Genomic DNA, 23,794 nt, shown 5'->3' with positions numbered 1-23,794 from the left:
CTGGTCACAAAGTACTCTCTCTCTCTCTCTCATACACACACACACACAAACACACACACACCATCTTTCATTATCCGTGTTATTTTAAACAAATGGAAAAATTCAGAACACTTAACAGGCCCCAAACCATCAAACCCTAGACTCACAAAGAAAATACATTCCAGCAACTCACGGTTTAAAATCTCCTCTTGTGAAAGTCACCAATGAACTCTTAACTACCGCATTTAATTTCTCCCTCTCCATTCTCAACTTCCTTATTTCTCTGTTTCCATGGACACTGCTGACCCCTCCTTCCTTGCAACTCTCTCTTATCCAGTCTTTTATGATCCTAAGTCTGGCTCTTCCCTGACCTCGCTCACTATTTCAATTTGGCCATCTTCCCTCACCTACAAGTAGACCACCTTCCCCTGAGAAGCATATCTCTGGCCGTCTTCTCTTTATACCCTCCCATGGCATTCATATCCACTCGTACATCTGCCACCATTACCTCTGTGCTAATGAATCCCAAGCCTGTACTTCAGACTGTAGCCTGAGTTCCCATTTCACATCTCTGACTCTCCACTGGGGAACTCATGTACATTCATGCATCGCTAGCAAAGCTTAACTCCCCTTCCACCAGTGTTGCTTGACTTGTCTGACTTCCTTAATGGGGTCACTTCTCAGGTTTTACTCTTCATATGCATCTTTAACTCCTCCCTTTCTTCTTCCTCTCATCTTCCAATCGGGTTCTAAATCCTAGAAATATTCGCAACCTGCTGTCTCTCAATTCTATCCTCCAACTTAATCCTACCCTTCCCAGCCCATGTCAGCTCTAAGTTACTCTTAGTAGACCATTATCATAACTTCCCCACTGGCCTTCCAAACTCCCAATTTCTCTTCCTCCACAGTCAAACTTATATGCTGAGGACAGGTTAATTATCCGATTAATTATTCTCAAACACAGCTCTGAAGTTGTTTAAAGAGTGGAATAATGGATACAACATTCCCCATCACCTACCAGTTAAATCTGGGATTTCAGACCTATGGGATTTAACTTTATCTCTAACTGCCCCCTTTCATTTACATAAAGCTAAAACCCAACAATATTCTCCGTAATTGATAGTATACTATTTCTGGGACTTTGTGAATAATGTCTCATTCATCTAGAGTCCCCCTTACTCTCCATGCCACATTTCACGTATTAAATCTGCCTAGTCATCAAAGTTCACATCCCACTTCCTTTAGGAAGCCCTCTCTGACTGACTCAGCAAATCCCACACGAGCCATTTCTCAGAGCATTTTAGCAAGTATTCTATAGCAACTGCTGTATTATAATGCCCCTCTTCTTTCACTTGTTGTGGTCAAACATCCTGTTTGATTCATATTCTATTACCAAAAACATTCAATATGACTTGCATATAGACAGTGTTCAAGAAACATTTGCTTAAATGTTCAATAAGAGAGTAATTCTTTTCCTGAGATTTGCTGGCTGGCCATCACACTACTAACTTTCCTAGTTAAAAATATGAACAAACAAAATTAATACTGAAACAAAAAGCAACATGTTGTGAGTTGGTGAAATATTTGTCATTATTTGTAAGAAGAGTTCCCAAGCTGCCAGATCTGGCTGGTAGGAAACAGAGGATATTTTAGGACTCACAAGGTCTCTGGCAAATTTCTGAGAGAGTTTCTTCACCGCATCAAATCTCCTCTTGTGAAACCAAGCTCCCCTTTGGAATTGCTATTTATGATGTCTGAATTGTGTTTAAATAACCAGGGTTGTGGATGATAGCTACACTTTTAGCTAGCTGAACAGGCTGGTGAGGGAAGCCAGCCTTCAATGGAATTATAACCAGGATTAAAATAGTTCAATGTTGAAAGAACGGACTATACTGTAACCCATCGCGCAAGTCTATGAAATTCATCACAGTATACATACTGCAGTTCAGAACTTCTCCCAAACCCTGGCTACCATGGAGCTTAGTGTCGACCTGTGTTAATCCCCAAACAGCTTCAAATGTTTGAATAAAATACTTTGATTAGATAGCAGCCATCTAACTCAGTTATTTCCAGGTGGTAGGATAAGGATTTAGTTGGAAATCCTTCTGAAGAGAATGAAAACAAGGGCAAAGGCTTTCATCTGGTTTGAAAGCCACCACCGCGAATGACCGTTCCATACAGAGTCAGCGTCCACCTCCATTTGTTAAAACACGCCTGCGAGCAGTGCCACTCTCCGTTCCTGAGGCTGACAGAGGAGAGGAGGCTGGAAGAGAAAATCATATTTGAGAAAGATCGATGAGGACAGGAAGGGAGAAAAGAGTGACAGTGAGTGGGCTTTGTGAGAGAGCAAGCAGGTCAGACTAGACAGGAAGAAAAAGCAAGCGCAGTTTACATGTGAAAACTTACAGCAAATGGAAGGAGAAAAGGGTCCCGGAGGAGTTTAGAAATAAAGAACAGGGTGGGGGGAAAGGAAAGGATCCCACAGCTTCTTCAGCCAGGCTGCCCTGGCCAGGCACAGACAAGGGCGCCATGACTCTCAAGGATCCGAAGTTCAGGTTGGGTGCCAATGCACTCCGTTAGCGAGCTTCTGTGATAACTGAGCCCCAAAGTGACCCGACAGGAAAGCAGAGGTGCTTATACATAGCCACTGCTTCAAAGAGCTTAAATCCCAGTGAAGGAGCTAGTCTATCCCCATAAAACAGAATTAACACCCCTAGAATGAACATTTCTATCACGGAGGACCATTACTGCAGCTTCTTGCAGGTGACAGCGTGCTAACTTTCTTTACAGTGAAAAGTCACACGAACAGCATTTCAAGCAAGATCAAGAGAAAACAAGGCTGGAGAACAGAGCCCAGGCTTGTCCCAAGCACACAGCTCACCACTGAAGGAGGAAACCAGGTAAGGCTCGTGAGGAAGGGGAAGGCCAGGTCTTGGAAGGTAGCAAACGTCATTCCCAAGTGCTTCAATATTACATTCATAGGCAACAGGACTGGAGTAAGACACAAACACTGTTGTTACAATCTTAGGAAAATTAGTCTCCAGGCAGAAGCAGTACTGAGGGATGGATACTGGTAACAGCATAACGATGCTAATGGCAATTTTGCAAAAAGAAGCCTTTGGATCTGTAAACCTAGAGGGAAAAAACGCACAGGCCTCCATACCCCCAAACTGCGATGTCAACTTGGTCTACAGTGTTCAGTGTGGGCGAAAGCAGCTGAAATCTATTTTCTATTTTGAAAAGCCACACACATCCCTCCACCCCACACTTTGACCACTGTGAGTGTGTTCTCTACCATCCCAGGCCAGGGCGGGGACTTACTTCCTCAAAGATCCAAGTGAAAAATTTCACTACGACACTGTATTTCATTCTGATCACTTGGGCACAGAGTTTGTGCCTCCCAGTCTCTCTGGATTCACAGCTTTACCTAACTTTTGGAACTTGAAGAAAGCCCTGTGGTATTCCAATAGTGTCCTCCTCCCAGGAGGGGCACTGTCAGTCTGTGTAGATACTCAGTAATTAGTAAACACTGATACCTGCTATATGTTCAGGCCTGAAGAATATAATAATCAGCAACTATCTTTTTGAGAAGGCCTTTTGACTAGTTACAAATAAACCGAACTAGAGGGTCAGCCACACTCACTTTCCGTATTCTCCAAAAAGACATCATGATTTTGTCAGAAGTCAAACTGAAAGACAGATATAATCATCTGTGGACAACCAAACATTAAAAGAAATAGTTGAAGTTAACTTTTAGCTCCATATTAATCAGCCTGTTTTCCATTCCCAGCGTCCAGAAAATCAGCCACAATGTTGCTAGCAATAGCTATTATGAGCCTGTAACTTACACAACTGCACCTTCTTCCTCACTGTGCAAACCAGGTTCCTGCTAGGCTGTCTCCGGGCCTTCACCGTCTTACCCAGTCATTGTGGGTCTCAGAAATCAAACAGTAGGAATTCAATCTCAGTGGCTACCTTTCTCACTGCAGGTGTAGACTCTGGCACTCACTCATGCACTCTGTTCTCGTCTACTTGCCTGCCTGGGGCTCACCTTTCCTTTGGACCATGTTTATTCTACCCCCTCAACCAAAAGCTCTTTCTCCTTCACTGAGCAGATTCCCACTTTGCACATCATCTATCAACACCACACCATCATGTCTCATCATCAGGCTTAAGCTCTCCTATTCTTGCTCTGATAATCACTTTAAAAGCCTTGTTGTTGTGGTCCTGTGTCCTTTCGCAAGCTTATGAACATTGTAGAATTCGCTCTCCACGGCATTCATCCACATTTAGGATTCACACCCTCACGGAAGCATTTTCCTGTACTCTTATGTCCTCTTCTGACCACACGGACCGACTATTCCGACCGCACTGTGAGCCTCCCACACCCAAGATATGGCTCCCGACGCACACACACACATACATCTGAGACAATGATAAGTAAGTATTCTTGCAGAGTTGGAAAGACTTTAGATGTTTTGGCTTTTTTTTTTTTTTAATTTTTAATTTAGTTTAAGTAGTCTCCACACCCAGGCTTGAACTCACAACCCTGAGACTCAAGAGTCGAATGCTTTACTGACTAAGCCAGCCAGGTGCCCCTTAGAGGCCTTTGAATCAGACATCCTTTCAGGAACGCTGTCTAAAGTCTAACAATGAATTAGCAAAAAAGAATAGGATTGGAATTCAAGGTCTCCGACTCCCAGTCCAATGTCCATTCTTGGTTAAATATTCCGCTTTCTTTTGATGTCATGCTATCCCAGTGCCTCACAGAGTGTCGGGAATGTGATAAACGCTCAGCAAGTTTCTCTATTGACTATTAACTCACTTGATTAATGTCTGCATATTACTGAAATGTGCCAGAGACCAGGAACACCAAGTCAGTAACATTTGGTCCCTGATTTCAATGAGTATGGAGTCAAATCGGAGAGCCGTCAAATATGTATTTAAAAGGAAATGTGGGGCGCCTGGGTGGCTCAGTCGGTTGAGCGTCCAACTTTGGCTCAGGTCATGATCTCAGGGCTTGTGAGTTCAAGCCTTGTGTCAGGATGTGTGCTGACAGCTCAGACCCTGGGGCCTGCTTTGGATTCTTAATGTCTCTCTCTCTGCCGCTCCCCCACTCACACTCTGTCTCTCAATAATAAATAAAACATTAAAAAAATAATTTTAGGGGCGCCTGGGTGGCTCAGTCGGTTAAGTGTCTGACTTCAGCTCAGGTCATAATCTCGCGGTCTGTGAGTTTGAGCCCCGCATCGGGCTCTGTGCTGACAGCTCAGCACCTGGAGCCTGTTTCAGATTCTGTGTCTCCCTCTCTCTCTGACCCCCCCCCCCCCCGTTCATGCTCTGTCTCTCTCTGTCTCAAAAATAAATAAACATTAAAAAATAATAATAATAATTTTAAAGGAACTGAACTGGGGCACCTGGGTGGCTCAGTCGGTTAAGTGTTCAACTCTTGATTTTGGCTCAAGTCATAATCTCACGGTTCTTGAGTTTGAGCCCTGCACTGGGCTCGGCACTGACCGTGTGGAGCCTGCTTGGGATTCTCTGTCTCCCTCTCTTTGCCCCTCCCCTTTTATTCTCTCTCTCTCCCTCCCTCTCTCTCTCAAAATAAATAAATAAGCTTAAAAAACTAAAATGAAATGAACTAATTGTTACGATGGTGTTATACTGAGGAATGCTCTTTCCCACTCGCTGGAGGAATCAGGGGAGGGTCCCAAGAAGCAACAGAATGGAGGCTTAGTGTATCGGTAGGTTTGCCATGCACACGGATTCTAATTCATTTTTGTTCCTCACAAAGTCTGTGCACTATGGTTTTTCTTCATCCTATCAGCCGAAGTGTGCTTATCATCCCATATATATTTGCTACTGTCTTACTTATATATTTGAATTTTTATTCTTAGCTCAAGGTTTAAAAATTCACCAGAATCTGAGGCTATCTGCCAAAAGAAAGCAAAAATTAACCTGTGCCTTCAGGACCAAACAAAAACATTATATAAAAACCCCACGTGGCATCCACAAATGTGACAGATGGAAATATTTTCTGTTCAGCTAGAACGGTTTTAGGACTTTCTTCCCAATAGAGACATTTTAAACTTTCAGAGTAGGATTTTTAATCTATATCTTTACCAGAGTTGGAAGAGACAATGCCTGTGGGTGACTAATAGTTCAATTATATTAAAGTTTAAAAAATAAGAATAGAGTAGAAATCATTTTTTAATGTGTAGCACAATGGTTTTGCACATGGACACTGGAATCACAGAAACCTGATAGCCATGCAACCTTAGACAAGTTGTTTTAAATTCTTCTTTTTAAAAAATTTTTTTCTTTTATGTTTATTTATTTTTGAGAGAGAGAGAGAGAGAGAGAGAGAGACAGAGTGCGAGCAGGAGAGGACAAAGAGAGAGAGAAGGAGACACAGAATCCGAAGCAGGCTCCAGGCTCCAAGCTCCCAGCACAGAGCCCACCTGACATGGGGCTCGAACTCACGGACCATGAGATCAAGACTTGAGATGAAGTTGGACGCTTAACCAGCTAAGCCACCCAAGTGCCCCGAGTTGTTTTAAATTCTTCTTATCTCAGTTCCACTATCTGTAAGATGGCAAAAACCTTCTTTAATACATAGCATATGGTGCACTGGAGGCAGAAGACCTGATGGGAAGGGCTTGAATTCCTCCACACCACTTAATGCCTACAAGTGAGCAACTGACTCAACGTCCTGGAGCCTCAGTTTCCTCACCTGTAAAATGAGGATAATACTGGTTGTTGCAGAACAAAGACAATAATGAGTGTGGTGCACAGCTCAGTGTCTGGGAACGAAGGTCCATGTTAGTGACATTAGCTGTGTCTACTATAAGGTCATTTTAAGAATAAAATGAAGCAATATCTATAAAATATTTCCTGTAGCGTTGATTATAGTAAATTCTGAATAAACAACAGCTGTTGTTATTAACTCTTTATTCTCAGTACTATTACCTCTTTCATCGCTCCACTAGGCAAACCAAAATATACTTTAATACATTAAGTTAAATAATTAATGATGGCTTACCGTACACGGAGAGAAAATTATGGCCGCAAGTTTGTACTGGGACGTGGAGTCTAAACCTATCTGAATGCAGACTGTATTTTAGTGGCAGAAGCATTAATAATTTGGCATTGTAAAGAAGAGTTGCATTTCTAGGAGAGAGAGGCAGGTGGGGGTTATAGAAGAATATAAAGCATGCCTTTCTTTTTCATTCTATTTCTTCAGATTTGGAGACCTGTCTTGTGACCAAAAAAAAAAACCACACACACACACACACACAAAAAACCCCAGCAATAATAAAAAATAAAGTAGGAAAGCCCAAACCAGTTCATCTGATGGTTTTACTTATCTATGATGCTGTTGAACCAAATGCATGAGTATCGGATCAATTCTGCAACCACCATTCTGTTTCCATTGGGACCCTTGGGCATAAAACGGCCTGAAAATGAAGAGCAATTTGGGGCTTGGGGACAAAGGGACTAGAGAATTTGCCATTAGGGGGATATAAAGTGAAAATTGCAAAATATTAATTTTGTGGCAAGAGGTATAAGCTATGATTTTGTACACTATGAAGACCTTTGCTGGTCTGCCTTGGAGAGAAGGGTTTCTTAACATTCAGTATGGTTCTACATCATCATGAATGCTAGAACTAAAGGGAAATACAGAATTTTTTTATAATTAGCAGAATGATACCCAAGTCATTCAATACAAAATACCATTTTATGGTCAAGTACATCCTACACAGGCAGAAAATGCTAAGGACAGAGAATGCGCTTGGAAATCTATACGTGTTCTTTGTTACTGATGCCTTCAGAACCCGCCAGCCTGATAAACTGTAAACTATGGGTCCAGATCTCTTATGAACCATGTAATAATGACATGGAACAACTGCTCTGCGAGGACTAAAAGCCATGAAGCTCACAGAACACAAAAGTCTTCAGGAGGCCAAATAACAGATCCATAATGAGCTTTTAGAAAAAACCCTGCTGAGACCCAATGGGAGATATTTTCCACAGGAAGAGAAGAAACTAGAAGCCCATTTCCCCCAAAGTAGAAATATGCTTCCTGCCTTGTACCCTAATTCTTTAAACCTGGACAAGCTCTTCCAATGACTGTCACACTCCCTGTTCACTGCAGTTCCAAGCGGGAAGTCGACTTGAAACTGATGTCCAGGAGCTATTGTTAAATGAGTCACAGATTTACTAAAATGCAGGAAATTAGTTGAGATATTTGTGGATCAAGAGCGAAAAACATTTGAAACCAACATTTAAGTTGGACTGTGTATACAGATTTCTCTTCTGCAGAAGAACATACACGGTAACTTCACTTAGAGGTACGGTGGCCACGTGTTTGGAGACATTGGAAAGTGAGACTCCAGCAAGTATTAATAACCTTTCCAGCGATTTTAAATGCCTGGAAAGTCCCAAACACACTGTTGACATTCCTATAGGAAGGAAAGCTGGAGCATGGTAGTAAGTTTCAATTCTACTTGTTTGGCTTTCTAACAATAGCTCATGTAAGTCCACCAGTTTTGTATGTAACACAGCTGGGCCAAAACTGTTAAGGATGCCAAACTTCTTACTTTCTTCTCTACTGCATATTAGCAACCATTTCTCACCAGAGCGAAACAGAGCTGTGTCATCACATGGTAGCTCAAGGCTGCCACAAAGTATTTTTAAAACCCTAGAAAAATATTAGGAAATAATTCAAACCACATCATTTCCACTAGAGAATTTCTTTTTGCCCGTAAGTGAAACCTGAGGAGGACTGCCCTTTAGGCAAGGTAGGAACAGGTGTGAAAGGCAGCCTCATGAGGCAGGGCAAGACCAAACTCCTCACCAGTCACAAAAAGAATGTATTAGACTTCCAATTTAAAGAAAGCATTTGTTAGTCTGTCCTCTTCCCCCACCTCTCCATTTGGTAGTTCCTTGTACTTAAGGTAAAAACCCAGCAGTACAAAATGAAGAGGAAGTCTCTGGCTTCCCTAGTTTCCCCTTCCCAGAGGTCAGCAGACTGTTGGAGACGTAGGAAGAATGTTTTCTCATTTGGTTTCCTAGAATTGATTTATATGAACTCTTTATATATTGAAGAAATCAGCTCTCTGGTAGTGATATGCCTGGCATATCACTAACACATAACACATTTAGCTTATATTTTTACTTTTTTTATTGTATCTTTTATCAAACAGAATACTCAATTGTATGTTGTCAGCCTTATCAGCATGTTGATTGATGGCTTCATAGAATCATTAGAAAGATCTTCAGTGGAAGATCATGTTAAAAATTCTCCCATGTTTTAGGGGCACCTGGGTGGCTCAGTTGGTTAGGCAGCTGACTCTTGATCTCAGCTCGGGTCGTAATCTTGAGGTCTGTGAGTTCAAGTCCCACACTGGGCTCTGCACTGACAGCGTGGAACCTCCTTGAGATTCTCTCTCTCCCTAGCTCTCTGTCCGCCGCCCCCCCCAACTTGTGCTCATGTGTGTTTTCTCTCTTTCTCACAATAAATAAATAAACATTACAAAAAATCTCCCATGTTTTCTTCTTTTATGTTCTTTTATGTTCTAATTCTCTTACATTTTAATTTCCTCCCGAATCTGGATTTGTGTGTGTGTGTGTGTGTAAGAATACAGGTAGGGATCTAACTTGTTTACAGGTAATAAATCTTCCCTCCCTTGCTTTGAATGCTACTTTCATTGCATACTAATTTCTTATAGCTGTACAAAAACCAAATCCCATATGCATTTGGATCAATATTAAGACTGACCATCCTGTTTCATTACTCTATTAATCTGCCTTATCCAAATTGATTTGATTACTATTCATGTTGTAATACATATTTGGATACCTGATAAGATTATCTTATTCTCATTCAAGTTTCTTGTCTATTCTTACACATTTTACGTTCCTATGAACTTCAGAATTTGATTTTTAAACATCTGGCACTTTTATTGAGAGCATGCTAGATCTCTAAATAAATACAGGGAGAACTGACCTATTATACCACAGCAGCATTTGATTTAAGTGTTTTCTTTTATGTCATAGTTTTTTTTTTTAAAAACATACATCTTTCTCATTTCTTGTTACTTTTTGTGTCTTGGGTATTTTGTCACTGGGTTTCTGTCGTGTATCGGTATGTTTTCTGTCACTATTATTTCTATCTTCAAGTGGTTGCCGTTTGGATGTAGGAAGTCTACTAATTTTTGTGCATTAATTTACTAAGCTGCCCTGCTGAACTTGTTCACTGATTAAAAATATATATATGTATATATTTTAGTTCATTCTCTTAGGTGCCTTAGAAGGACAATTACATCATCCAGATAAAATATTTTTGCCTCCTTTTTCCCAATTTTATTTATTTTTATTTTTTGTAATGTTTTTATTTATTTTTGAGAGAGAGAGAGAGAGAGACAGAGCATGAGCAGGGGACAGGCAGAGTGAGAGGGAGACACAGAATCTGAAGCAGGCTCCAGGCTCCGAGGTGTCAGCACAGAGCCTGACGCAGGGCTCGAACTCATGGAGTGTGAGATCATGACCTGAGCTGAAGTCGGACGCTTAACCAACTGAGCCACCCAGGCGCCCCTCCTCTTTCCCAATTTTAAACCTATGATTGCTATTTTCTTTGGTTATCTGTTTTTTATTTGAGGGGGAGAGAGAGAGCGAGCACATGTGCATGTGGAAGGGAAGGGCAGAGGGAAAGAGAGAGGGAATCTTAAGCAGGTTCCATGTTCATCAAGGAGCCCAATATGCGGCTCAATCCCATGACCCTGAGATCATGACCTGAGCCAAAATCAAGAGTCAGATGCTCAACCAACTGAGCCACCCAGATGCCCCTAAAATTGCTCTTTTATAACTGTACCGTCTACTACTGTCTGTACTGTCTCTAGAGCAAAGGCAAACAAGTAAACAACAGAGAGGTGTGGCCATCCTTGCCTGGCCCCTGGATTTAATGGGAACGCCTACTGCTCACCGCTGAAGAAGTACCAGTCAGTGATGGTTTTGTTTAGAGTTTCTACCTAGCATTCCAGTGACAAAATTAATTGTGTCAGAACTGCTGCTGGATAGGGGCATGGAGGAAGTCAAAGGAAAGAGGAGGGGAAGGGGAAAGGGTAGAAAAGAAGGAAGAAGGAAAGGTGGATGCAGTGCAGGAAGAGGAGAAACATGTCCTGGGGCAGAAAATTCTGGATTATTAATGCAGTGTTAACTATCTGAAACCATGAGTCAGTTCTATATATTTTCTTAAAAATCCTTACTTCTGTCCATCTCTCCTGTTAAAAAATAATTACTATAAGGTCAGGAATTGTCTTTCTAGGATTGCTGGGATTATTGAATCATCTACAAATCCTGACTAAATATATTAGCTGAGAGGGAGACTTGAGGAGAAGGATAAACTGCATACGATTTCAGGAATAGAAAAAAAGAAACCGGAAAGAGTGCTGAGCAGTAAAAATGATTTCAGAGGAGGCTTAACCTAACAACAACAAAAGATGAAACCATGTTTCTAAAAGCACCATACATGCACACCACCGCTTTCTAGAAGGGTAGGGTATTTGGGGATCATCCCTGAGATATTTTTAGCTTCAAATATCTGTTATAATGGTTTGCTTCACTGGTGATTTCCTGCGAGAGATGGCAATCTAGGAAAAAAATGGACAAAAGACATTCATAGTCAAGTCACAGAAGAAAAAGTACAAATGCCCGTTAACAAAGGAAAAGAGCAGCTCTATGGCAAAGAGAGAAATGCAGACTAAAGCAATTTCAAAAGTAAAGACAGAACTTCATTTACTAATTGACAATAAATAAACAGAGGGATTGATTATGCCCATCACTGGTGAGGTGTAAGAAAATAAACCCTAACGAGCTGTCGCTGAGAGGACAAATGGGTCCTTTTCTGTGCTTAGTTTGGGAGTGACTTTCGAACGTTTAAGTGTCCATTCCCCTTGCCCTCGCCTCCCTGCCCCTTTTCACTTCTGTGACTGGATCCTTTGGAAAGACTTGTACAAGTATCCATGACGTGTGCATCCAGAACGATAGTCATGGCAACAACCTGGAAAAACCTTAAAAGTTCATCAGGAGAAGATTGGCTAAGTCAGCTAGGCTGCATCTGTATGACAGAATAGTACACAGGTATTTAGAATAATGAGTATGTGCCAATAAGGAAAAATATCTACATCAGATTTTTGAGATTTTTAGAAAGAAAATAGAGACTAAGATCGAGTTTATGTCAAACGTACAGAACATGTGTTTGGATATGCACTGAAGGGACGCGGAAGGCAACAGGACTGTTCACAGTTCTTATGCGTAACAAGTGGGAACGCTCACTTTATGTATAACCAAATTATTCACTCTTTTGCAAGAAGCATGTATTGCTTTTATTTCATCTCCATTTTGGAACTCTACAGAACAACAACAACAAAAGGACGCTACAGCTTAAAAAATAAGAATAGAAGGCAGAGCAACCTAGTACACATTTGGGTAATGTGGCGGCTTGCTCATTTAAAAACAGGTGTAGGGGCATCTGGGTGGCTCAGTCCGTTGAGCATCCGATTTCGGCTCAAGTCATGATCTCACGGTTCATGAGTCTGAACCTGTGTCAGGCTCGCTGCTGTCAACGCAGAGCCCGCTTCAGAATCCCCCGTCCCCCTTTGTCTCTGCCCCTCCCCGACTCATGTTCTCTCTCTCTCAAAAATAAACAAACATTTAAAGAAGGTGTAATTTTGCCTTTAGGCAAAAACGCAGAACTAGAGAAAACAGAAAATGGCTAAAATCACTAACGAGACGGAATCAGAAATTCAGGAATAAAAGATTTACTCGTGCTACATGCCGAGAAAACAAAGCGCAACATCTACATTTATGGGGTGCAAAGATGAATTAAGAACTTGCATCTGTCTTTAAGAAACTTATAGTCTAGGATATGCTCAAGAACAACGCGCTGCATTGTCAAGCAAATCCTTTATCGGGGTGACTGGCTCGCCTGTGCCTGGGTCATCCTGACTTACATGGCTCCCTGCTGGTCAGAGGGGCTATGGCATTATTCTTTCCCCAAAGCTCAGTCCTCACTGACGATCTTCAGTTATTCTAACCCGATGACTTTGATTCACTTGTGGAAGTGGGCTTCTGTCTGAGATTAGCCTGCGACTTCAGAATTATTATTCTCATAATGCATGCAGCCACAGAGGCTGGACAGAGTTCTTCAGCCTTCCTTACGAAGGGAACCGGGGCTGGGGCTCCGGAAAGGGTTCTTCCACTTAACCTGATTTACATTCGTCTCCTCACAGAGATGATGGAGCAAGACTGAAATTTATTTAATTTTCAGGCCCTGAAATTAGATCTCTGTGCGGCCTCCTCCACTGGCCCTGTTTCATCGCTTTACGTGCAGCACAGCCCTGTGTCTACACAGACCCGGTATCGTCCTCGTCGTCCCTGTTCCAGCCGGGCCTTGAGGCAGTAGTGAGGAGTGGGGCGGGGTCGTGGGAAGGAGATGGTTTCTTGCACTCAAGGGTTACCCCGTGCACGCCTTTTCCCTGCTTCATCTGAACATAAAGCAGGCATATTTATGTGGACCTTTTCTTCAGGCATTAACATCCCTGGGGCTTATTTAAGATGAGTTCATGCCAAGGTTGAGCTGTCCTATAAATTCACATGACTGAAATCGGAGTTTTAAAACATGCCTTCAGCCCTGATGTTTTTTCACCAAAGTCAAATACTAATAGGGTTACAGCGATGAGTTTCTGATGTGTGTGCTTTCTAAACACATACTTAGCATTTGTTTACATTTTTGATCCTCAATGATATCCAACCCACAAACATAATAACTGCTTTAATATTCTAAGTATTTTTTAGATTTGCTGTGGTTCCATGCTACCCCACGGATTTTACCTGTAGCCTTTTGGAGATGAATCAAAAATGTGTTGGTTTATTCATATGCTGGCTCATTGAATCCTCACAACTCTGAAAAGTAATTATCAACATCCCCTCCTACCGATGAGCTCAGAGTCCAAGAAGATACACACGTTACGTAGAAATAACGGTTCTACAGGTCTGCCAACTCGAGTTCTGACTATACAACTCCTGTAGCCTCTTCATTCCTTCCAAACTGGCGGATCCTCAGAAGGAAAATTGTGTAGAGGATTGAAGAAACTGCTGAGCTGGTTCAGGCTTCAAAATCCTTTGTTTTAAACCATTTATTTATAGGGCGTCTGCGTTATTTTTTTTATTACTTTTTGAATGATGAAGAGAAGTCTTCCTTCTTCCTAAATCCATATAAGATAATGAAGTCAAGTAATTAAATAAATCAAATAACATTCCTAATCCTTCCAGAACGATGTTGGTAATTTATTCAGATTTCTAGTTCCCTTTGGAAAGCAGAGAATCTCACTCATCTCTATTTAGCACTGCTTGGGCTGCTTTTAATTCAGATCACCACTTACAATAATTTCAACCTTCTGTGCTCTTTTATCTGAGGGATCCATGCCTGTGATGTCTAACATTTATTTCGGCACTCAGTACGTATCTGTTGAACACCGACTATGTGCCAGAGCTCCGAAGTGAATCTGACATCGCCTGCGCGTTTTATCAGGCTGACAGCCTAGAAGCAGGTGGACAAGCAGGTGGTAAGACACATTCTAGGCACGTCACGGAAGCATTCATGGGGTACAGAGAAGGCCAAAAGGAGACGGTGACCGTACAGGGTGGGGATACGGGGAGGGAATGAGCAGGAGAGGTTTCATAAACAAGGTGACCTTCACACTGTCTTCAAAGAAGGGAGGAAGAAAAGCAGAGAGACAGAGAGGGATTCCCAGGAGAGAGAATGGAGGAGAGAGCCGTTAGTATCACATGAATGGACGTGCAGGAATTTAGGCGGGCTGGGGGTTTAGAACTAAGAAGCGTAATTTCCTATCGGCAATCTCCAAGCACAAGACAGAATTCAGTGGTAAAATCCCCGAGTCTTACTTGATGGAGACGCCAGTCACCGTCCATAGCTCCCCAACCCAGCCCTGCCTGCCCTCAGAAAATAGCTGAGGATTATGCACAACTTCAAAGGTCATTTTAGGATTCGTTTAGATTTAAAAGGAGTAACGTTGACTGACCTAAGCTCTATAGCCTTACTGAGATCAAAGTAAATATGAGTTAAATGGTGACTTTTTTAAAAATGATGAATTCCTCGGGGCGCCTGGCTGGCTCAGTCAGTTGAGCACCCAACTTCGGCTCAGGTCATGATCTTGCGGTGAGTTCAAGCCCTGCGTCGGGCTCTGTGCTGACAGCTCAGAGCCTGGAGGCTGCTTCAGATTCTGTGTCTGCCTCTCTCCCATTTGCTCTGTCTCTCTCTCTCTAAAATAAAAACATCTAAAAATTTTTTAAAAAAAATGAATAAAATGATGAATTCCAGAAACAAAGAAAAAACTTTGAATCTTTTCCAAGAAAACAGTGAAGAAGTACAAATTATTTATCTGGAGACTTTGGGGGAAAGTATGAAAACTGAAGGAAGACTGAAAAATTAGAAATGAGAAAGAAACTAGTGCTTGTTGAGCTGTGATATTTTGTTAGGAACTTAATATGCATGATCATATTTAATCTTCGGAAAAATCTGTGAAGGAGAAAAAACTGTACCATTTCACTGAAGCTCAGAGAGGGTAAGCAATCTGCTTAATGTCACACAGCCAGGAAGTAGGAGAGCAAGGCTTCAAATCCAGATCTGTTTAGCTCCGAGAACATGTGATTTCTCCTTCAATCATACTGCACATTTAACAGAACTAGGATGAGGGGAAGGATGAGGCATGATTGGAAATGTTGAGAGAAAACAAGGAGATGAGGGGAAGAAGGAAGAATTTACGCTCATGAATTTGGAATGCAGTGGGGAAAAATAGGTTACTCAAGGAAACAACAAAGTATGTCATTAAAGAAAAAAAATGTCATTTAGAGAAAGAAATCATACGCATCTCTGAACTGCACAGCACAATGCCATGCCTTCAATAACTTGCATTTGTTGGTAATGAAAAATGAGTTCCATTTCTAACCTTTATAAGAACTCATTTCTGTAAAAACCATCAGAGTTGTATGTGAGAAATAATCGAGTTCCTCAAAAAAACACAAAACATGAAAAAAAACCCCAAAAAAAGTACCAAAACTACACTCAATGCATAGATAACATAAAAATCAAAAATTCCAAAAAGCAACATTCTTCTATTTAGTTTCTTATGTATCTTATTACTGTGAGGCATACTTATTGGTATTTTATCTCTTCCCTGCTACAGATGTGACCAAAACTAAGAGAAGGTTATTTAAAAACGAGCCCATCACCCTAAACTGATTGAGAATATTTTAAATCCCATCAGGTTAAAGATTTCATTTTTCCTCTAAAGTATCATATGTATAAACTAAGGAAATATCAGCAAAGTTTTTTTTTATTGGTTGGCAATGTTTACATAAAAGCGTTTTCTCTCTTTTTAGAGGGTAATTTGGCAATTATACTACCACCAGGATTCAACCAACTAATTATGGTACTCTCAAATAAAGAAATAACTAGCAGTCCTCTCAAAAATGTAGAAAAACATTTAATGACAAGAAGAACTGGTCAAGAAATATGTTAACTGAATATAAAAAACTCAAAGTGATAAGCATTCTATTTGCAAAACCTATTTCACACACACACACACACACACACGCACACACACACACATTCACAGCTGCAAAGCAGATACACGGGTGTCTACAGCCGACTGCCCATCGAGCCACACAAATGCCTCTGTGTAACTAGAGACACACAGAGAAAATACCCAGATAAGCCATTTGGAAAAGAGCTCACTCTAACCATCTAACTAAATACAATTCCTAGTTTGCTCATCTAATAACAAATATCCCAAATAGAAGATAACTTAAAATCCAGACTTTCATTCCTTCAGGCTCATGTGTGTCTTTATTCTCAAAAGTCAAAGTCAAATTACTTTGTTGTTACACCAAGATCGATTCAAGAGCTACGGCTATGAATTTGCAACTTGACTCGGCCAACCAAATGATAAACTCCTTGTGCAAAATTGCAGACACATTAATTTTACATTCCACCCATATAGCTGATGTAACTTTTTTCAGTGATTTCAAAAAAAGGCCAACTGGCTAACTAGCTTGATACCAGGAGAATAATGAAAACACTCAAATTTTTTAAATAGTTGATGAAGGGATCCAATGTCTTTGGCTACAAGGAAGCCATCCCTTTACTATTCTGACCAAATACAGCCTTCCTAAGTGTAGCGTGGGCAGGCAACTCCCTCAGCCTCCCCTCTCTCTATAAGGTCTTCTGGGACGAAATGGTTCCAATCCTTAGGAATTCATAATCTGTAACAATCAAAACAATATTTGGACAGACACATAAAAGAGAACACGAGTTCTCTTAGAATATCCGAAGAGGAATAATTAGGATCATTCCAGCAGTTCAAAAGCAACATGAGAAAATTAAGCAAAACCAGTACCTAAAAAGAAACTAGCACCAGGAAGTCTGGAGGCATCCGGAGGAAGGAGCCCAGGCAGGGCTCAGAGTAACGCCGTTCAAACTACAGCAACATTGCTATAACTTGTGAGTTGGTTGGAAATGCAAGTTCATGGGCCCACTGCCACCTACTGCATCAGCAATCTTGGGGATGGGCCCAGCAATCTGTCTGAACAAGCTCTCCAGGTGATTCTGATGCCTGCTGAAGTTTGAGCCACAGAGATGGAAGAATTTCCTTAAGAGATCCAGCCTCTACTCAGATAAAACACTGGGGAAGGGACCACTGTGTTTCTTCTAAAACAGGATTCTTTTTCAGCAGTGGAAGGAGGTGGGTAAGGGAATGCTATTACTAGAGAAGTAAGGCTCAAGGCAACAGTGTCCAGTGGTGTTGTAGGATCAGGGGACTCCTCTTTGCTCCTCTCCCAGTGGTTATGGCCTGGTCACAAAGGATGGAACAAATGAGGGGGAAGGGAAAGACGATTAGCGTAGAAGTTCAGAATCCTGTGCACTGAGAAAATGCCCCCTTGTGCTCTCTCTATGCCTGAGATTCTCTTAAACGGGGACAATATCTTTGTTGCATATTCATTCTGTTCTTCATTCAGTTGGTGACAACCAACCAAGTTCCAGATGCTGCTGGGGCGTTAGGGACCCAAGACTAAAGGAGAAGAACGAGGACTCTAAAAACTGAGGGCTTATTTTTGTCTGAACGGCTCTATGACCTGACCTGCTCACTATCAACCTAGAAGCAGATTGGCTGTGTTTGCTGCTTAACACAGCACAAGGGAATGTGCAGAAACAGGGCTGCCCTCTCAAAAATAATGTACTTGGCTTTGTAACATGAAATGTATAATTCCAATCCTCTTTGTCCTTAGCAGTTTATAAACCACAAGTTTCCCATCTGGATAGAAAAGAATAACAAACCACTGTCACACCCAAGTCATTTGAGTCATTATGCTATGTCTGTGTATTATACCGAGGTATTTCCGTCATGCAAGGTTATGAAGTTATGCAGCCCTACGTTTTCCCTAGACACAGGCTTTCTTTCAGAAGTTCCATTTTCTTAAGGGACACGACATGCAATGAGCTGAAATAAGCTTCAAGTAATCACTGTTAATAAAGTTTGTAACCAATGTAAGTCAGAACAATCCCTAACATTTACTTAGTTCTTGTAAGGTCCCAAGCACAGTGCTTAGGCTTACATTCACTAACTTAATCCTCCTGACAATCCTAATAGGGCTGGGTGGTGGTCATTTGGACTGTTCACCAATATTCCAATTCTCTTCCCAGGCCCATAAACCCATTATTGGATTGCATTTTCTCAACCCTGTGAATCTAGGCAAGAGAAGTGGCTTGCCTTAGTCACTGAAGTATGCGTGAAGAGACATGGGTTCCTTGCTGGCAAAAACCTTTAAGAGCCAGTGCATAATTTGCTATGATCCTTCTCCTCCCCGTGATGACTGACAACATTCCAGACGGTAAAAGTTGATCATCTCAGGTTCTCACGTAAGGATGATGTGGAAGCTGCCAGGCAACCCACAGTGGGCATGAATAAGAAATACATCTTCGTTATTTTAAATCATTGAAATGTGGGTGTTGGTTGTTACTGCACATAACCTACTCTGACTGATACAGCTGGGTATTGCTATTATTCCAACATTTTATAAAGAAACTGAGAGAGCCGGGGGCGCCTGTGTGGTTCAGTTGGTTGAGCATCAGAGTCTTGGTTTCGGTTCAGTTCATGATCCCAGGGTTCGCAAGTTCCAGCCCCACATCAGGCTCTGTGCCGACAGAGCAGAACCTGCTTGGGATTCTGTCTCCCTCTCTCTCTGTCCCTCCCCCGCTCACTCTTTATCTCTGTCTCTCAAAAGTAAATAAACATTGAAAAAAAAAACAAAACAAATTGGGAGACAGAAAGGCTAAAAATTGACTTAAATGCAGAAGGGTATTGTCACCAAGTAAATATTTTTTCATTTAATGCTTGACCCTCTAGCTTCCGGAGCTGAAGGAAATTCATTAGCTGATTTCTCAAAGATTCAGTCTTGTGGTTCCAGTTCACTTTCCACCAAACTTATGTGATAGTATCACATGACTAATAATTGTCCAAAGATTGCCCCCATCTACAGAGATTAAGCATATTGCCCACTGTGACTCAGCTGGTATGTGGCCAGAGGAAGGACCCAAACCTAGATCTTTCTGACACTAAAACCTGTGATTTTGTCACCCTGCTACATTGCTTTTATGACTAAATGTATCTTGAAAAGACTAAAAGTTCTGGTCCTTAATAAGCTGTAATCTTGAGATAATAATTTAAGGTAAGGCTTCAGGTTTTTATTTGTAAAGCGAGAATATTTACCCTCCCATCCTCAATAGGTTGCCGTGAGCTAGGTTGGGTTTAAAGGGCTTGTAAAATCAGAACAAATCAACACTAAAACGTCAGCCTTGGGACACTCTCTGAGCTTTGTATTCACAAGTTCTACAAAAACAGAACGTTGTATTCACCTTTTTTAACTTTCATTATTAGGGATAAAAGTATTTCTTTTTTTTTTTTTAATTTTTTTTTTCAACGTTTATTTTATTTTTGGGACAGAGAGAGACAGAGCATGAACGGGGGAGGGGCAGAGAGAGAGGGAGACACAGAATCGGAAACAGGCTCCAGGCTCTGAGCCATCAGCCCAGAGCCTGACGCGGGGCTCGAACTCCCGGACCGCGAGATTGTGACCTGGCTGAAGTCGGACGCTTAACCGACTGCGCCACCCAGGCGCCCCGTGTTTTGAATATATTAACGATGACATGGTTTTGTATGATATTCTGAAAGCTTTGTGAAAAGTCAAGGTCTTGCCTTAAGACGTTTATGATCAAAAATGGGAAGAGACTTTTTTAAAAATTTTTTTCACATTTATTCGTTTTTGAGAGACAGAGAGAGATAGCATGAGCAGGGAAGGGGCAGAGAGAGAGGGAGACATAGAATCTGAAGCAGGCTCCAGGCCGTGAGCTGTCAGCACAGAGCCTGACGTGGGGCTTGAACTTGCGAACTGTGAGATCATGACCTGAGCCGAAGTCGGACGCTCAACCGACTGAGCCACCCAGGCGCCCCTGGAAAGAGACTTTTTAAAAGCATAACTGTGTCACTAGGTGAATGTGGTTAGTGTTGTCATGCGAGTAAAGTTGCCCAGAAGTCTGGGGGAGGGGGAGATGAATGATGAATGTGCTGTTGGCTGACATTGCCATTGGGAATCTGGTTACTACAATTGCTTTTCACTCTCCAGTTCTTATGTGGGGCTTTGTCCTTAGAAATGAGAGAGCCAGGGGTGCCTGGGTGGCTCAGTCGGTTAAGCGGCCGACTTCGGCTCAGGTCATGATCTCGCGGTCCGTGAGTTCGAGCCCCGCGTCAGGCTCTGTGCTGACAGCTCAGAGCCTGGAGCCTGTTTCGGATTCTGTGTCTCCCTCTCTCTGACCCTCCCCCATTCATGCTCTGTCTCTCTCTGTCTCAAACATAAATAAACATTAAAAAAAATAAAAAATAAATAAAAAAATAAATAAATAACAAAAAACAAAACAAAAAAAAAAAGAAATGAGAGAGCCAAATAAATAAGTTGACTGATCTTATGTGCAAATTGAAGGCAAACAAAGTTGGAGTGAAGACTTTGGGTATACATATGCTTTGGGCTTTAGGACATCTATTTACCTTGTTTTTTGACTTTTGGAGGTGTGCTTACTTCCTAGTTTTGCTGTGTTCTTATGAAGTCTACAAATTTCTAGAGAACATAAAGTTATTATGTTGGATCAGCCTTTATAGGTAAGAAAGTTGTTTAGATATATTGTAGTATAAGTACAAGAAGGTATTTTCTAGATGTTACATTCTATATATATTCTCATAAAGAAGGCTTTCCACTTGTTCAGGGCTTACCAACATATTTAAGTTTCTTCACCTGATGCTCTGTATTCCCACACACTACCAAGTCAATTTGAATCTGAGACACAAGACTATTGAGAATCTCTTTTTTTTTTTTTTAAGTTTATTTATTTTGAGTGAGTGAAAGAAAACACACGCACAGGGAGGGTCTGAGAGAGAATGAGAGACGGAGAATCCCAAGCAGGCTCTGCACAGTGCAGAGCTCGACACGAGATCATGACCTGAGACGATCATGACCTGAGACGAAACCAAGAGTTGGACGCTAAGCCCACTGAACCACCAGGCACCCCACTGTTTTTTTTTCTAACTTGAATTGTCATAATAATTCAACACCAAAGTAAGTTTCTGAGTGATATTCACATCAGTCTGTTATTCATTCACTCACTCATTTCATTTATTCATTTTCATTCACCCAACAAATATTTACTGACCATTCATTATGTGCCAAGCATTCTGCTAGGAGTCAGGGATAAAATGATGAAATTCAGACTTGATCCTCCCTCCTTGGATCTAACTGTTGAGTGGGGAAGACAGACACTGAACAAATAATTACAAGTGTTACATGTGTTAAAAAGGGAAAATGTAGGATGGCATGGAAGTGAATATCAAGGTGATCTACCTTAGTCTTAAGGAGTCTGAGGACGTGACTCTAAGATAGGGTAGAGAAAGGAGGAAAGAACAGCGTGTGCCAGGACTCTGAAATGGTAGAGTACTGCATCTCAAAGAAATGAGCAGAAAGCAATGTGACTTGGGCAAGGGGATGAGGGAAAAGGTAGTAGGGGCAAGATCACATGAGATTTCATAGATCATATTAAGGGCCATAACTACCTTGGGAGACACATAAGTGGGCTTTAAGCAGAGATAGAACAGGATCAGATTTGCATGATTATAAGATTCCTGCTGCCAGAGGGAAAGGAGGCAAAAATGGGATCTAGGAAGACCAGTTAAGAAGCCCTACAGCAATCCAGGTAAGAGATGATGGTAGCTTGAAGCAGAGTGGTGGCCATGGACAGAACTGAGAAAGAGGAATAAAGAGATCTTGGTGTTAAAGCAGATGTGGGAGGTAACGGAAAGGAAGATGTCAAGATAATGTCCACTTGCTGGCTTGAGCAACTGGATGGATGAAGACACCACTTAGACAAACAAGGAACAAATGAAAAGAAGCTGTTTGCGGGAAAAGTTTAGTTTTGAGTATGTTATTGGTCTCATATTCCTACAGACTTCCTGTTAATCGATTTTATGTACATACACACACACACACACACACAGAGCAATCGTATAATCAAAAGTTGAAAATTTATTTTTATTTTTTTAAGTTTATTTATTTTGAGAGAGAGAGAGAAAGGACACACGCACACATGCACGGGGCAGAGAGGGGCAGAGAGAGACAGGGAGAGAGAGAATCAAGCAGGCTCCACGCTCAGTGTGAAACCCAATCCACGACTCGATCCCATGACTGTGAGTTCATGACCTGAACTGGAACCGAGAGTCAGACACTCAACCAAGTGAGCCCATCCAAGTGCCCCAAAAGTTGAAAATTGAATTCACTGATAAAACAAGCATGAGGTTTAATGACTGTGAATCATAATAATGTTGTTTTTCCTTATGAAATAGGCCCCCTGAATCTTTACACTCGAGTCAAAGACTAAATGATAGACGTGGTTTTGGAACTGATTTCTGTTTTCCTACAGCATTATTTATTTTTTGACCTGGAAAGAATACCAGCAACAGTTAGTATGGAAAAATTGTCAAACTTATTTACTATTAAAAAAAAAAAACCAGCAATAATAACCAAAACAAAACAAAAACAAAAACAGAAAAAAACCCTGCTCCCCCCAAAAAAGTCTTAATAAAAATCAGTGTAATTATGACATTTAAAATGCAAAAAGGAAAAGAAAAAGCAGGGATGTGTATAAAACATTCAGTATATGAAGCACTTTGAAACCTTGGAAGAGATGGGAATTCAGAGTATTATTGCTATCAAATATTGCTATCTCTGGTCTAATATCCAAATGACTTGTTTCACTAAAGATGATGGTTTTTCTCTAATGATGCTTACAAATACTGTAATAATTCCTTACACATACCTAGCACAGCAACTCATTTACATATCAGATTGCAGTTTTCTTTTAGATAAAAGCACAACCTCAGACACCCTCCAAGAACGATCTTGTGGGAAGGAGGGAAGGCACTAAGGTAGAAGGAAGATCTCTAGAGCAGAGAGGGGTGGGCAGATCTCTCATTAATTTAGAAAACTATCAGGTGCCTGGGTGGCTCAGCCCGTTAGGCGTCCAACTTCAGCTCAGGTCATGATCTCACAGTCTGTGAGTTCGAACCCTGCATCGGGCTCTGTGCTGACAGCTCGGAGCCTGGAGCCTGCTTCGGATTCTGTGTGTGTGTGTGTG

At 41.4% G+C, this 23,794-nt stretch overlaps 1 protein-coding gene across 2 annotated transcripts in view; it reads right to left on the bottom strand.

The window, feature by feature from the left end:
* Positions 1-23,794, bottom strand: part of TMEM200A (transmembrane protein 200A) — a 73,626-nt gene that overhangs the window by 3,237 nt on the left and 46,595 nt on the right. The gene's annotated exons all lie outside the window — the stretch shown is intronic.

This window comes from Prionailurus viverrinus, chromosome B2 (genome assembly GCF_022837055.1).
Source record: "Prionailurus viverrinus isolate Anna chromosome B2, UM_Priviv_1.0, whole genome shotgun sequence".
Taxonomy (NCBI): Eukaryota; Metazoa; Chordata; class Mammalia; order Carnivora; family Felidae; genus Prionailurus; species Prionailurus viverrinus.
Note: the sequence above shows the minus strand (reverse complement) of the source record. Positions and strands in the feature narration are given on the sequence as shown.